The 16,616-nt window shown below is 47.0% G+C and overlaps 1 pseudogene; it reads right to left on the bottom strand.

The window, feature by feature from the left end:
• Positions 1–2,041: 2,041 nt before the first annotated feature.
• On the bottom strand, positions 2,042–2,221 carry LOC119443284 (U2 spliceosomal RNA; annotated as a pseudogene).
• Between the last annotated feature and the right edge of the window lie 14,395 nt (positions 2,222–16,616).

Raw genomic sequence — 16,616 nt, 5'->3', positions numbered from 1 at the left:
TTGGATATTTAACAGCACCGTGACGGTGCTTTTGCGCCGGGGGGGTAGTATTACGATATCACCGAAAGATGTTCCAAGGGACGAGCCGCCGCGAGAAAGACGATGAAGGGTGTCTGTGCTCTTGGTTGCGAGCGAGTGTGGGCCTGGCTGTCTGGCTCCAGTGTAAATAGCCTGTAAATAGCCTTTTTCGTCTGTGTCCTTCCACACGTAACAATATGTTTTCTTTGATTTTCAGTGTGATTATTTCTTTGTCCTTTTTCCAAGCAGGGCAAGAACGAGAGTATGAGGGGTGCCCAGCGTCGCAGTTCGCGCAGTGGAGTTCGTTGTTACAGTCGTCAGCGGGATGGTCATTGTCACCGCACTTAGCACAGGTGAGCCGCCCACGGCAGCTCAGAGATCCGTGGCCGTACCTTTGGCACTTGAAACATCTCCGTGGGTTTGGTATATATGGCCTGACGCGTATTTTGATATATCTTGTTTCAATGTATTCAGGAAGTCTGCTCGAGCCAAATGTCAGAATCAGGTGCTTGGTAGGTATTTCTTTATCATCACGGCGTATTTTGATTCTTTTCACATCGATCACATTGTGCTCTTCCATCCTTCTAGCAATTCCACTTTACTAAGGTCGATCAAGTCGTCGTCTGAGACTACCCCACGAACAGTGTTCATGGATTTATGCTGCGTGACTGTTATGGGAATGTCCCCGATTTTCTCAAGAGTCGTCAATTTGTCGTGTTGGCTTTTGCTGCTGATTTCGAGAAGCAGATCTCCACTTGCCATTTCTGTTGCTTTGTAGCCTTGGCCAAGCTTTTCTGCAAGGCGTTTGGACATATGGAACGGGGAAATTACTCGAGCTGATCTTTCTTGTTGTTCACTGTGCAGCACATGGAAGCGGGGGAAGTTTTCTTTGCTTGGCTTAGGAACTGAAACGCGACATCGGTGCGCCCTCTCTTGAGAGAGCAATCAGGTAACGAAGGGAAGGGAGTACCCATTAGTTGTTTTCTTGTTATTGAGAAGCGATGGTAGCCACCCACCACCGAGCCCAACGACGGGGCGCTACAAGGTTTAGTAACACTCGCAGACGCCAGCTATACATCACTGCTATAACCTAATATAATAGACCCTAGGTTGGATGAACTACACCAGGTTAACCCTTGCTGCCCGGAAGATTGGAAGTAAAACGAAGTAAAGAGAAGACAGGACAGATGGAAAGTGAGAGAGAAAGACGAAGGCAGGAGGGAGAGAGAGACAGGAAGAGGCAACTACCGATTTCCCCCGGGTGGGTCAGTCTGGGGGTGCCATCTACGAGGGGAGGCCAAAGAAGTGTGTTGCCTCCGCCGGGGAGCCATAGAGGTCCAAACTCCCGGCATCGGCTCAACCCCCAGGATCCCCTTTTCCCCGGACACGGCTAAGCCACGCACGGTTAAGCATGGGAGGGTCCGACCCTCATGTGCTCGGGTCCATGGTGTCGCAACACACCAAACGCCTGTTCACACAGACGCCCCTGCGAGCCTCTGTAGCCGTAATGCCTATATGTATGAGCCGATTAGTCATGCGTCTGTTGTGCAACGTGTGCTGCCGTACATAACATGCAAGGCGATTGCCACACATCTCTCGCGCCGCCGAAGCCTGTTCCCGCAGCCGCTAAAGGGAGACAGGACGGTTGTGGAAAGGGAGGGATGTCCTTCATCAGCGTTCCACCAGAGCACCTAACTTGCAGAAGCCGCACACCTCTCACGTGACAACTCGTCGGAGTTTCCGCGAACACTACAATCCTGAGCAATCATGCACGCATTATCCCCCTGAACCCGAAACACAGCTCAAGGGCACAATCGCCTTACAAGTCGGTTCGCAATAGTACTACTGACTGATTTGTTGCGAACATGAAAAACCACTTTTTTAATGTACCAATTAGATGCCAGAATCAAGACCTCCATGAACGTAGATGAAGTGACAACCTTCTCAGGTTTAATATTGTACAAAGTGTTTTACTGCATAGTTGTACATGACTAGTTTCTAGCGGATTGATGTCCGCAGACCAAAAACGTGGGCCAATCCCGAAGATCGTGCAATACCGGGACGACCCGCGAAGGAGGCGAAGCAGGCTTCAAGCACTCCACCAACTTGCAAAAATAAGTTTATAATCTTGGCTAGAAATACACCCCGTATCAGATATTAAGCTGATCACAACAGATACTACACTTCGACCCGCGTCGGCCATGTCTACGTTCGCACCATACACGTGTACGCCATCCCGCGTATTCAAACTAGTGCTTATCAATCTGAGCGTCTTCTGTCTCCTGATGTCATGCTCTACGTAGCTCCATTTCTCACTTCTACTCTGACTGTGAAATGGCTAGGCCGCGTGTCGTACGTTCTGAAGATGAACAGCGTGACCTACAAAGAACGACGACGTGAACAGAAAAGGGAATGGGCACGGCGGCGGCGGCTAAGGAGACCACCGACGATGAGCGGGCCGCGGACGCCAAGCGTAAGCGTGCTGCTCGCTAGGACCGCGAGGCGGAAAGAAATACGAACCGTCCATGTGGCCCTGACCCCGCAAACTTGTAGCGTTTCACCGGAGCAACGGTCAATCACCACATACGCAGCTTCGCTGGTCATCCACCTTCACAGAGTGAAATGGCACTGAATTTTTTTCTTCGCTTAAAAGGAGAGATAAAATGCAACATCGTGTGATGGTTTGCCATGCCGGCACTGCATGCTGAATTTCTATGTTACTTCGCGGTATTCATGACTTCACGGCAGGTTTTCATCGTCTGTAAGAAAGAGACGGCCTATGTCAAATTATTGGTAACTTCTACAGAGCTAGTGGGAAGAAAATTATTAGACCAATTTCATTAGGTTCAGCACGCATATGAGAGTATGTTCAGGGTCAATGTTTTATGCAAACGCATTTTGGTTACCTTGAGAAGTACTCAAGCCAATGCGCAATGTAATGTACATAGCCTCTCAGGAGGATTTATTTCTTCGGCATTAAAGTTAGTGCTACAAAATCTCATTGCATTACAAATGCGTCTGATTGTGTCGGAGAAGTAACGTGACCCTTATTCAGTAGCTGTTATTAATTGCCCACAATATTTATCATTTAATCATTTGTTGAACCCTCTAGGACCATTTTCGTTGCATTACAAACGCGCATACTAACAGAACAATGCTCAATTGGATGCAGGAATAATTTCAATGTGTGTTCCACAAAAGACCATATTAGCTCTCGTCTTATTTTTGTGTACTGAAGCGCGTACGGGTTGACTTCTATCTGTTGTCTGTCTTGTCACCGAACCTTTTGTAATCAGAGTGCATGGGTCACGCGAATAGTGGTGTTCAATCTAAAACTTGTGTTTATTCTAAAACTTGTTCATTCTAAAGCACCAGCGATTACGCTGGAATGTGCGATGAACCAACTACAGATAGTGGACGCGTCTGAACCATACATCAGTTTTCCACGACAGGCGTGTGTTCTTGCCGCTATCACTGTACTGAGTGTCACTTTATTTGCTGGGCACACGTTCGCAAAATAAACAGTTAGTTCGGTAACGTTTCTTGTGCCACTGGTGTTCCACCGTCACAACAAAGTGACATGTGGTGGAGACGTTCTTGCGCTCATGTACCGGACGCCCCCTTCAAGTCCAAACCCAGGAGAGGTTGATGATTATATGTGGGTTTTATTGGCGCACGGGGAAGGCATGGCGAAAGAGCGCTAAGAAAAATGGTGATGATGATGATGTATGTTGTTTAATGGCGCAAGGGCGAGGTATGGCCAAAGGGCGCCAGGCCAGTGTTCATGAGTTGACAATGGAGCAATGAATTGCGAAAGCTAGATGTGTCGTGGCTGTAAAAGGGCCTAAACACAATCGCTGTAAAATGCGTAAAATGTATATGTAATAAAATTATGGCAATGGCTAATGAGGTGCACTATGATCACGAAAGAACAAATTGCAAGATAATGACGATAGACGAAAATATATCACAGATAAATCTTTTTAAAAAGCACTACTGCCGTGACAGACCCTTTTAAAACGTAAGGGCCTAGCCGCGTGCTATGCAAAACTACTATCGCGGCGACATCCTCTGAAGCGAGGACGCGCTAAGAAACTATTGGGCAAATAACATGCAGTACAACATCGCTCAGAAAATCCAGAACAGCTTTGGTGTTAAAAAGAGGTTCGTCGCCTAGAAACATAGCGGGGTGGAGAGGGAGAGGATACTGGTACGCTAGAGGGAAGTGTCTTTTTCTCTCTCTTTCGGCTTCCCTGCACTCCACGAGCACGTGGAGCACGGTAAGCCTCTCTCCACATCTACCACAGGTTGGCGGGTCATTTCCAGTTAAGAGAAAATTGTGGGTGCCGTATGTATGTCCTATTCTCAGACGAGAGAATAGGATATTAGTTCTTCGTATTTTCGTAACAGGATGCCAGGGGCCAATCTGTGGCTTAACTAAGTGGAGCTTATTGTTCGTTTCGGCATCCCACAAGCGCTGCCAGTGGCTTCGAAGTTTCTTTCTCAAGTAGGGCTTGAGATCTGTGGCAGGAATAGAAGTGGTAGGGTTAAGGGCTCGCGATGTAGTTGATGTGGCCATTTGATCAGCCAGAACATTGCCCTCGATGCCTCTATGGCCAGGCACCCAGCACAAAATAATATGCTGGTTAGACATGTATGCTTTGCACAGAGCAGAATACAGTTCAATGAGTACAGGGTTTTTGTGTCTATGTAGAGTCATGAGGGCTTTTACGACGCTTAGGGAGTCTGTAAATATTATTGATCTTTTGAGTTTTGATTTGCCTATACTCTTCACAGCGGATAAAAGTGCATAAGCCTCAGCCGTAAAAATGCTTGTTTCCGGGTGCAGTACATCGGACTCTGAGAACGACGGTCCGACTACCGCATAAGCTACCCCTGCATGTGACTTGGAAGCGTCAGTGTAGAACTGAGTGCAGGACGAGTACTTGAACTGAATTTCTAGAAAATGCATTCGGATATGTGCCTCTGGAGCGTCTTTCGTGACCTCTACAAATGAGGTATCACACTCTATGAGCTGCCACTGCCACGGCGGCACTAGCTTTGCTGGGGCCATCAGAGTATTTTCAGGTAGTGGGATATCCATTTTTCACTAATTTTCCTTACACGTACTGAGAAGGGATCTCTTGCTGTCGGCCGGTTATTAAAAAGTGTGGCACTGGTCATGTCATTTACGGTTGAGAAGGACGGGTGTTCCGAGTTCGAATTAACTTTCAGAAAATAGGCGAGGCTTAGGTACGAACGTTGCATGTCAAGCGACCACATGTCTGCCTCTACATAAAGGCTTGCCGCAGGACTTGTCCTGAAGGCACCAGTGGCTAGACGGATGCCTAGGTGGTGTACAGGATCCAGCATCCTTAGGGCGCTTGGCGTAGCAGAATGGTACACTATGGCGCCGTAATCTAGTCTTGTGAGTATGAGGCTCTTATACAGATTCAAAAGACACTTTGTGTCACTACCCCAAGCGGTGCGTGACAATACTTTTAGAATATTCATTGTTTTCATGCACTTATTTCTTACATACTGTATGTGTGCCACAAATGTTAGCTTCGTATCTAAAATCACACCTAAAAATTTATGTTCGGTTTTTACGGCCACACGTTTTCCCTGCAACTCAATGTCAGGATCGGGGTGCAGACCCCTCTTTCTGGAGAACAGGACGCAGGTGGTCTTTTGTGGGTTAAGGCTAAATCCATTCTCATCTGCCCACTTAGACACCTGTTCAGACCAAGCTGAATCTGCCGCTCACAGACTGCAAGATTGCACGAGGCGAAACCTATCTGTACCGTCATCGACGTATGCAGAATAAAACATGTTTCTTCGGATATACAGACGCAAAGAACTCATTTTTACGATAAAGAGAGTGCAACTGAGCACCCCGCCCTGTGGCCCTCCAGTTTCCTGCACAAAAGGTCTTGATACAGCATTTCCTACACGAACACGGAATGTGCGATTAGATAAATAACTTTCTATGACATTTAACATGTTACCACGTATACCAACGTGTGAGAGGTCTCTAAGTATTCCAAACCGCCACGTGGTATCGTAGGCTTTTTCCATATCAAGGAATACAGATAGAAAGAACTGTTTATGGACAAAAGCTTCACGAATTTGCGTCTGAATACGTATTAGATGGTCGGCGGTGGATCGACCTTCTCGAAACCTGCATTGGTACGGGTCAAGCAGTTTGTTTGATTCGAGGAAATGTAGTAGTCGGCAGTTTATCATTTTTTCGAACAGTTTGCAGAGACAGCTTGTTAGTGCTATGGGCCGGTAACTTGAAGCAGACGATGGGTCCTTACCCTGCTTCAGTATAGGAACGACAATGGCCTCTTTCCTGGTAGAGGGGATGACGCCGGAGGTCCATATAGCATTGTACAGGGAGAGCAGAGTTTTCTTTGTTTCATGGGGAAGGTGTTTCAGCATTTGATAAGCTATGCGGTCAGAACCTGGGGCAGACTTGTTGCAACAACTAAGCGATGCATACAGCTCAGCAATGCAGAATGGCTGATTGTATGCCTCGTGTCCAGTACATTTTCTTTCTAGTTTCTGTTTTTCTATTGCAGCCTTGTGTCTTTTAAATGTTTGAATAATGGGATGAGCTGGCCACATGCTCAAAATGTTCTCCCAGGCAGTTAGCTTGGTCTTCCAGACTGTCGCCTTGTGTGTTTACCAACGGGAGTGAATAAGTTTGTAGCCCCTTTATCTTATTAACTTTCTCCCAGACTCTGCCCTCGTCTGTATACGAGTTGATGCCTGATAAAAACCTCTCCCAACTCTCTCTACCGGCCCGTCGACGCGTTCTTCTGCCCTGCGATTTTATCGTCTTAAAATTGACAAGATTCTCCGCAGTTGGGGAGTCGCGTAGCAACTCCCACGCCCTGTTCTGTTTCCCACGAGCGTTCCGACATTCGTCGTTCCACCATGGGACACGGCGTTTGCAGGTCACACCACTTATTTCAGGTATACATTCAGAAGCAGCGTGAATTATGAAAGATGTAAGATACTCGACAGCAGCATCAATTCCCAACGAAGATATGTCAGACCACGAGATACTACTTGTAAGACTTTGGAATCTTTCTCAATCTGCCGTATACAACTTCCACCGGGGGGCCTGTGGTGGAGGTTCCTTGTGTAGTGGTGATCTCAGCAGTATCGGGAAGTGGTCACTCCCGTAAGGATTTTTTATAACTTCCCATTTAAGTTCAGGAAATATAGACGGGAAGCTACACTGAGATCAATGGCAGAATATGTTTTGTTTGCGAGATTGCAGTAGGTGGGTTTCCCTACTAAGCCAGAGAACAGAAATTGTTCGATTAGGCGTCCTCGCGCATCGATACGCGTATCGCCCACAAGCTGCTGTGTGCATTGAGATCGCCAAAAACGAGGTAAGGTTCTGGTAATTCATCTATAAATGACTGAAATTCATGCTTGTGTAAATGATAATGTGGGGGTATGTAGAGCGAGCCAATGGTTATGAGTTTACCCAGAAGTACAGCACGAACGGCAACCGCCTCAAGTGCCGTATTGAGTGGAAGTTGCTGACAGGCTACACTTCTGTCGAGTATGATGGCCACACCACGAGATGATGCGACAGAATCCTCCCGATCTTTTCGGAAAACAATATTCTGACGTAGGAAGTTGGTGTTTCTGGAGTTTAGGTGTGTTTCTTGAACACACAGCACTTTAGGATTAAACTTACAGAGAATTTCTTGGACGTCATCTAGGTTTCTTAATAGTCCTCTAATATTCCACTGTATGTCCATGTTGAAAAAAAATTGTGCTGTGTGTCTCAAAAGGGAGGAGATTAAATTTACTTTACAGGGCCTTTGTTAGGCCCTGTAATTGGTGTTTTGTCTTCTTTGGAGCGGTCAAGAGAACCTCGCCGCTCCTTCGACGCTACCTGCGCCGTTTGGCTTGGTTTGGTGTCCATAGCCTCTTGCGAGGCACTGGACACCCGCTCCATAGAGCGATGTGTGCGTCGCGTAGACTTCATCTCGAGCGACGAAGTCTTCGCCCCCACCGGGCCGGAGGTCGACAGGACCCCTGTGGCCTATGCGGTGTCCCGGCTGCTGCCGGAGCTTGTTAGAGGCCACTGGTGTGCAGACTTTGAGAGATGGCAGGGCAGCGATTGGCTGCTCCCACCGTAGGGGCGGGTGGCGTTGCCCTTGGCACGCTAGGCATGGTCCAGGCTGCCACCAGAGGTCGTTGTGGTGCCGCCCCCCGTTGCACCACTTCGGCGAACGATGTTTTCAGTGAGAATAATGAGGAGATCCGTTGTCGAGCTTCACGGAATGTTATATTCTCCTTAACTTATACTGTAATTATTTCCTTCTCTTTTTTCCAGGCAGGACAAGCTCTTGAGTAAGCAGGGTGACTGCCGTCGCAGTTTGCACAATGTACCTCATCATTATTGCAGTCGTCAGAATAGTGAGCGGTTGTGCCGCACTTTGCGCAAATAAGCTGCCCTCTGCAGCTCTGGGATGCGTGACCAAATCTCTGACATTTGAAGCAACGTCACGGGTTCGGAATATAAGGTCGAACATGAAGCTTTACATAGCCGGTTTCGAGAGTCTCAGGTAATGTAGTTGAGTTGAGAGTGAGTCTTAAATGCTTTGTTGGGATTTCGATGTCATTCCGCCTGATTTTAATGCGCTGCACGTGGATTACGCCTTGGTCCTTCCATCCATCCAGGAGTTCTTCTTCATTCAATGTCATTAAGTATTCATCTGATACTACGCCTTTCACTGTGTTCATAGTTCGATGTGCGCTCACAGGAACAGGGATGTTAGCAAAGGCTACGAGGTGTGCGAGTTTGTTGTATTGTTGCTTGTCTTTTAGTTCGAGGAGCAAATCTCCGCTTGCCATCTTTGTTACCTTATAACTGGCTCCAAGTGTCTCTTTGAGGCACTTGGCCAGAAGAAATGGTGAAATTGCTCTAGCTTTCATAGATGATTGCTCACAGTGAAGGACGTGGAATTTCGGGAACGTTTCTTGGTTTTTGGGCCAGAATAGCAAGGTTGCATCGGTGCGTACCCTTTTCGAGGCACGATCAGTTGAAAAGGGGTTTGAGGATCCCATGGAACGAAGTGATTTATTCGGCCACGGCGTCTGCCACCCACCACGGAGCCCAACAAGGGGACGTGGCAGAACATGTAAATAAGTCTGCACAGCGCCAGCAGTATGCCGTTACTATAACCCGATATGGTATACCCAAGGTAGGACAGCCACACCAGGTTAACCCTTGCCGCCAGGAAAAGTCGAAGTGAATGGAAAAGATGAGAAGACAGGAAAGATTAAAAGCGAGAGGGGAAGACGAAGATTGGAGAGAGAGCAAGGAAAAGGCAACTACCGATTTCCCCCGGGTGGGTCAGTCCGGAGGTGCCGTCTACGTGAAGCGGAGGCCAAAGAAGTGTGTTGCCTCCGCCGGGGGGCCATAATGGTCCAACTCCCGGCATCGGCTCAACCCCCAGGATCCTCTTTTCCCCGGACACGGCTAAGACACGCAAGGTTAAGCGTGGGAGGGTCCAACACCCGTGTGCTCGGGTCCGTGGTGTCGGAACACACCAAACGCCTGCTTACGCAGACGCCCCTGCGGGGTAAAATGGTATAAAACAGTCCATGAAGTGGTAAATGACAAATGGTAATGGTACCATGGCGGTAAAGAGGACTGAAACTTTCGCTCTAAACGGTGTACAATATATATACATTAACATAATTACAATAACAAGTTATTTTCACTGTGACCATGAAAGATATTCTACAAGTGCATATTACATTAAGATATCTGACTGCCAGTGAGTGGCACATCCGCCTCACCGGGGCCCTTGAGCGCAAGGGACCATAGGCGTGTGGCTTAGATTACTATAGCTGCAGCACCCTCTAGAGATAGGGCGTGCTACGAATATCTTAGTCCAATAACGGCAAAATAGCATCATTAAAAATAAGTACTGTTTTGGCCTTGAAGATCGGTTATGTGCCAAGAAACAGTGTGGGATGAAGAGGGATACACTAGAGGGAAGTGCTTTTTACGTTCAGGTTCTGCTTCCCGACACTACAGCAAGACGACAAGTACGGTCAGCCTCTGGCCACATTTACCACGGCTCGGAGGTTCAGCCTCAGTGTAAAGATAAGAATGGGTACCATATGTTTGCCCTATTCTCAGTCTAAATAAGAGCACATCACATCGTCGTGACTTTGATAGTGGCAGGCAATTACCCTATAGTGGGGTTTAATTACGTAGAGTTGATTCAAGATTTCCGCATCCCACAAGTGTTGCAAAAGCTCCTCAGTGTTTTACGTAGCAATGGCTTCATCTCTGTGGCAGGAACTTCTATCGACAGATTGCTAGCATTAGTTTCGATGTATTTAGCCATTTCATCTAAAAGCCCATTTCCTTGGATGTCGTTGTGTCCAGGCACCCAGCGTATTAGAATGTGTTCATTAGATATATAAGTTGTCCATAGCAGCGAGTAAAGGTCGTTGATTATAGTATTTATATGTTTGTGTAATGATTGCAATGTTTTCACTACATTTAGGTAATCTGTTAATATAATGGCTTTTCGTAGCTTTGTTTTCCTAATGTCTTTCATAGACGAGATCACTGCATAAGCTTCTGCAGTGAAGATGCTGGTTTTCCTGTGCAGAACGTCGGATTTTGAAAAATACGGACCAGCAGCTGTATATGAGACGCTGAAATGGCTCTTCAATGCGTCTGTGTAATGTGGCGGCAAGAGTACTTTCAGAGGAGTTAAAGGAAGTGCATGGGAATGTGCATCTCTGAAGCGTGTTTACTGACTTCCAAAAGTTACTAGCAACACTAACTCCTGCCACAGCCTTGGCGAAAGAGGCTTCGCTAGAGGAATTATTTAATGTATACGATGCGGAACATCCATATCCCCACTCAATTACCTTGCACACAGTAAGAAGGGATCTCTCACTGAAAGTCGGTTGTGAAAACGTGTACTACATGTTGTATCGTTTATCCTAGAGAAGGGACAGGCAGTTTGAACTTACTTCCAGAAAGTATAAGAAACTAGAGCATGACCTCTGCACGTGAAGAGACCACTCATTTGACTCAACTGTAGAGGCTGTGTATGGAGCTTGTTCTGAAGGCACCGGTCGCAAGGCGGATACCTATATATTGCACATGATTGAGCATCTTGAGGGTGGTATAGTCCTCTAGATGCTAATGTAGCACCTTAGTTCAAACGTGAGTTTATACGGCTCTTGTGCAGGGTCACGAGGCACTTCCTGTCACTACCCCGTGTTGTGTGTGACAGCATTTTAAGGGTATTCATTGTTTTTAGACATTTACTTGTCATAGGCAACTTTCTTGCAAATATGACTCAGGAGCTCTTTTTGTCGTTTAGCATAAATCCATTCTTATTAGCGCATTTCCCGTTTTGACATTTTTTCAGACCTAGCTGAACTTGTCGCTCATAGATGAAGAGGTTACATAACTTGAATTGTATCTGCACGTTATCAGCGTATGCAAAATAAAATAAACTCTGTAGAATAAAGGAATGTTAAGAATTAATTGTAACAATAAAGAGGGTGCTACTAAGTACGCCACCCTGTGGTACTCCAGTCTTCTGTACAAACTACCTAGACCAAGTGTTTCCAATTCCAATATCGAATATATGGGCAGAAAGACACTTCTCAATTAAATTAAAAGTTAGACATGTATCCACGGTTTCCCATTTCGGAGAGGTTTGTGAATATTCTGTAAAGCCAGGTAGTATCTTATGCCTTTTCCATATAGAGGAATACGGCCAGAGAGAATCTTTTCTGAATGAAGGCATCGCGAATCTTTTCCTCGATGCCTACGAGATGATTAGTCGTCCACCAGCCTTCTCTATAAAAACACTGGCATGGGGCAGGCATTTTGTTACATTCCAGAAAACGCAGTAGACGGTGATTAGCCACTTTTTCGAAAATTTGCAGAAACATCTTGTGAGGGTTAGTAGACGTAACTTGTTAATAATAAGGGGTCTTTACCCTGTTTTAAAATCGGAATGACAATAGCTTCTTTCCGTGCAGATCTAAGGTGCCCGGCAGCCCGTATAGCATTGAAAAGTGCGCGTAGCGTCATTTTAAGGTCACTTCCCTACGTATCATCCAAAACGCCAAAGACCTCAAAGATCACTCATTGGCCTGGTTCCCTGCGCACCTTGGAAACATTGAAGGTGCCTCGCTCAACCCCAACGAGGAGGCACACTCGGCTGCACGAGGTTTGACTGACCGTGCGCCGGGTAATGCGTCCTCTCTAGGGCGACCCGAGCCTCTCTGCTCATACAACGAGATATGCAAACACAATTACCTATCAAGAAGACTTCTGCCTCTGCCGCACTCCTCACTGTGCAGGGCCCAGGCAGTGACTCTCAGACTTCTACAAACCAGCACTTACCCAAGCCCTGCAGCACTGCACACAATGTACCCCGAACGGTTCCCAAGCCCGGACTGCCCCCTGTGTGGTGGTTATGCGGACTTCGAGCATGTCCTGTGGGGCTGCGCATTTGCCGGTCCCCCTTTCACCCAAGAGGAAATGATGATGCTTATTAAGGCCCAGAATCAGACCTCTCAAATCCTGGCAGTCCAGAGGGCCCGAGAGAGGGCTGGCGGTGTTTAATTATGTCGTAAATGATTCTATCAGGCCCCGGTGCAAAGCTCTTGAATACATTCAAGGCAGCTCTTAGCTCGGCGCTTATAAAAGGTTATAAGGGTTATTCTGTGTGCATGTACGGTGCAGTGTCTTATGTTCGGCTATTTCTTTGTGTTTAAGAAAGGATTTTGAACATTGGATCGAGATTTGGATCGAGTCGTCTAGGCCAAGAGCTTTGGCCTGGACGACTAAGCTGTTTCCTTGTTGATGGACCAGGGGTAATGGATGCATTTCCTGCCCCTTTAGCCTGCTTAGGCCATTGCCGACTTTGGACTCCTGTGAGTAGGATGTCTCTCCCAGCTAGTCCTCCTCGTCTGTCGCCGCGTCCGCCTTCTCTGTGATTTGACGAGTTTAAATGCTATACGGTTATCTGCAGTCGGGGAGCAACGCAGTACGACGCATGCATTGCTTTGTTTATTTCGCGCCAGCTTGCAGTCCTCGTTCCACCAGGGGACCCGCCTTTTACATGAGAGACCGTTTGATCATGAAATTAGTGTTTCAGCTGCGTCGAGAATAAAAGTGGTAAACCTCGCTACTACCTTATCAATACTATAATCGTTGATAAAATTTCGTAGGTTGTAAGTAGGTTGAATCTTTAAAACTTTTCCAGTTTGTTGATGTTATATTCCAACGGTGGGCATTTGGTGGACTGTCATGTTGCTGTATTAACTTCGGCATTACAGGCAGGTGGTCACTCCCAAAGCGATTCTTGACAACATTCCGTTCTATGCAAGGAAGGAGGGCCACAGTGCCAATCACTAAATATGTAAACGAATATAAATTGTGATGGATATTGTAGTAGGTTGGCTCTTTTTTTATTAATGAGGCACGCACCAGAGATTACTAGAACGTTTTCTATAAGTCGACCCCTGAAATACCACACGGAGTCGACACTGTTTGCTCTTTTTCGACAGCCAGAATTAGTCATTGGCCACATAAAAGAGAAAAAAGAATTACACTCGGAATATACATAGATATCATGAAGGCGTTTGAAAGACAAAATCATATAAAACTTATTTATAAGCTAACTTTATGCGGTACGTGGCTCAGCGCCTAATATACAAGGCAAAAACGCCCGTGTGCTTGCGTTGTAGTGCACGTTAAAGAACCCCGGGTGGTCAAAATTAATTCGGAGCCCTCCATCGGCATGCCTCATAATTAGAACTGGTTTTGGCACGTAAAACCGCAGAAACAAGAAGAAGCGCCTAATACATTCACTGGGTAACTTGACTGACCGCGTTCAATGTGTAGCCATCGTCAAAACTAATTCTGACTATAAATCAACCAGAGGTAAGTGCCACAGGGAGGTGTATTTGGCCTTTTATTATTTAATATTTATATAAGTGATTTATTTAAAGGGGCCCTAAGCCACTGTTTATAGAAGTGGAGACAGGCGTTTTAATGAAAATTAGGCTATTTCAAAAATAACTGGACGCAAAAAGTACTTCACTGCCTTCAGCAGAAGTGTAGTTATTCCTAATCAAACACGGCCTCCACTGTGCTCCCGCTCCTTCTTCAATGCCCCCGCAGGGGCGTCTGCGCAAGCAGGCGTTTGGTGAGTTGCGCCACCACGGACCCGAGCACATGAGGGTTGGACCCTCCCGCATGAAGCCGTGCGCGGCTGAGCCGTGTCTGGGGAAAGGGGATCCTGGGGGTTGAGCCGATGCCGGTTGTTCGGACCTTTATGGCTCCCCGGCAGAGGCAACACACCCCTTTGGCCTCGGCTTCACATAGACGGCACCCCCGGACTGACCCACCAGGGGGAAATCGGTAGTTGCCTTTTCCTATCCTCCTCTTCAATCTTCGTCTTTTTCTCTCACTTTCAATCTTTCCTGTCTCCTTCTTACTTCTTATATTCTAATTTTCCAGGCAGCTAGGGTTAACCTTGTGTGAGATAGCCAACCTTGGTTATATCATATTCGGTTATAGTGGTTGTGTACAGCTGGCGTTGGCAGGTCTTGTTCATAACAACCCTGTCGCGTCCCCTTGTTGGGCTCCGCGGTGGGCGGCTGGCACCGCTGCCGAAGTCACTTTAATTTGTATGGCTTCCTCATACCCCAAACTCCCTGATCGCCCTCTCATAAAAAGAGGGCGCACCGATGAATCCTTCAACTTCTTCACAAAGGCCACCGAAACTTTTCCACGTTTCCCCGTGATTTACTGTGAAAACACCGACAAAAAAGCGACAAACATTTCACCCTTCTTAGTGTCAAAATGTCTCACGGAGGTCATTGGAAGTGGCTACAAAGCCACCAAGATGGCAAGTGGTGACCTTCTGATTGAGGTAAAAGACAAAATGCAGTACGAGAAACTCACAAACCTAGTGGCATTTGGCGATAAAACCATATCTGTCAGCGCACACCGAACAATGAACACCGTCAAGGGTGTGGTTTCAGACAACGACTTCATGGATTTGACTGACGAAGAACTCCTGAATGGATGGAAAGAAGAAAACGTTATAAATGTGCAACGCATAAAACTCAGGCGCGACAACAAAGAACTACCAACCAAACACATAAATACTTACTTTTGGCTCTAGCACACTCCCAGATGCAATAGAAACAGGCTACCTTAAACTGCGTGTAAGACCTTACATTCCAAATCCACGACGTTGCTACAAGTGTCAGAGGTTTGGCCATGCCTCTCAACGCTGCCGAGGGCAACTAACTTGTGCGAAATGCGCTGCAAAAGATCACTCTTCTGATTAATGTACTGATGAGGCCCATTGCGCAAACTGCGATGGCAGCCACCCTGCATATTCCACATCTTGCGCAGCCTGGAAGAAAGAAAAAGAGATAATTACGATCAAAGTCAAAGAGAATATCACTTTCCGGGAAGCACGACAGCGTCTTTCGCCTTCATTTTCAATGAAAACTTCTTTTGCCGAAGTGGTGCAACAGGGGGCAGCATCACGACGGACCCCGGCGGTCGCCCAAGGTACGCGCAGCGTACTGAGGCGACTGCCACCCGCCCCCATGGTGGGAGCAGCTAAGGCTGCCCTGCCCTTCTCGAAATCGGCCACACCAGAGGCCTCCACTAGCGCTGGCAGCAGCCATCGCAGCTCAGAGGCTAAGGAGGACCCATCGGCCTCCGGGCTGGTGAGGCCACAGCCTTCGTCCCTCGAGGCGAAGGCTACACGACGTACACATCGCTCGTTAGAGCGAGTGTCCAGCGCTTCGGAAGAGGCTATGGACACTACTCCAAGCAAGGTGGTGCAGTCAGCACCTAAAGAGTGGCCAAATTGTTTGGACCGCTCTAGAAAAGACAGAACCAAAATTACAGGGCCGCAAACGGCTCTGTAGGCTAAAACACTTTCTTCTTCGTACACACAGCACCAACTTACCTTCACTATGGACACGCAAATTATGCAGTGGAACGTCAGAGGCCTTCTTAGGAACCTCGACGATATCCAAGAACTCCTTTACGAACACAATCCAAAAGTGCTGTGTGTACAGGAAACACACTTAAAATCAAAACATACAAACTTTCTCCGACAGTATGTTACGTTTCGTAAAGATCGCGATGATGCGCTCGCATCATCAGGCGGTGTTGCCATCATAATACACAAAAGCATAGCATGCCAAGGTTTGCAGCTACAAACGCCCCTTGAAGCAGTGGCAGTTCGACTTGTTCTTCTAAACAAACTCATCACCATTTGCTCGCTTTACATACCCCCACATTACCACTTACACAAACATGAATTTCAGTCCTTTATAGACGAATTGCCGGAACCTTATCTTGTTCTTGGCGATTTCAATGCGCACAGCAGTCTGTGGGGCGACTCTCGTATCGATGCGCGAGGTCGTCTTGTTGAACAATTTTTTTTCTCGTCTGGTGCGTGCCTCCTGAATAAAAAGGAACCTACATTTTACTGTATTGCAAACAGAACATTTTCTTCTATTGATCTGAGCATAGC

This window comes from Dermacentor silvarum, chromosome 2 (assembly GCF_013339745.2).
Source record: "Dermacentor silvarum isolate Dsil-2018 chromosome 2, BIME_Dsil_1.4, whole genome shotgun sequence".
Lineage (NCBI taxonomy): Eukaryota > Metazoa > Arthropoda > Arachnida > Ixodida > Ixodidae > Dermacentor > Dermacentor silvarum.
Note: the sequence above shows the minus strand (reverse complement) of the source record. Positions and strands in the feature narration are given on the sequence as shown.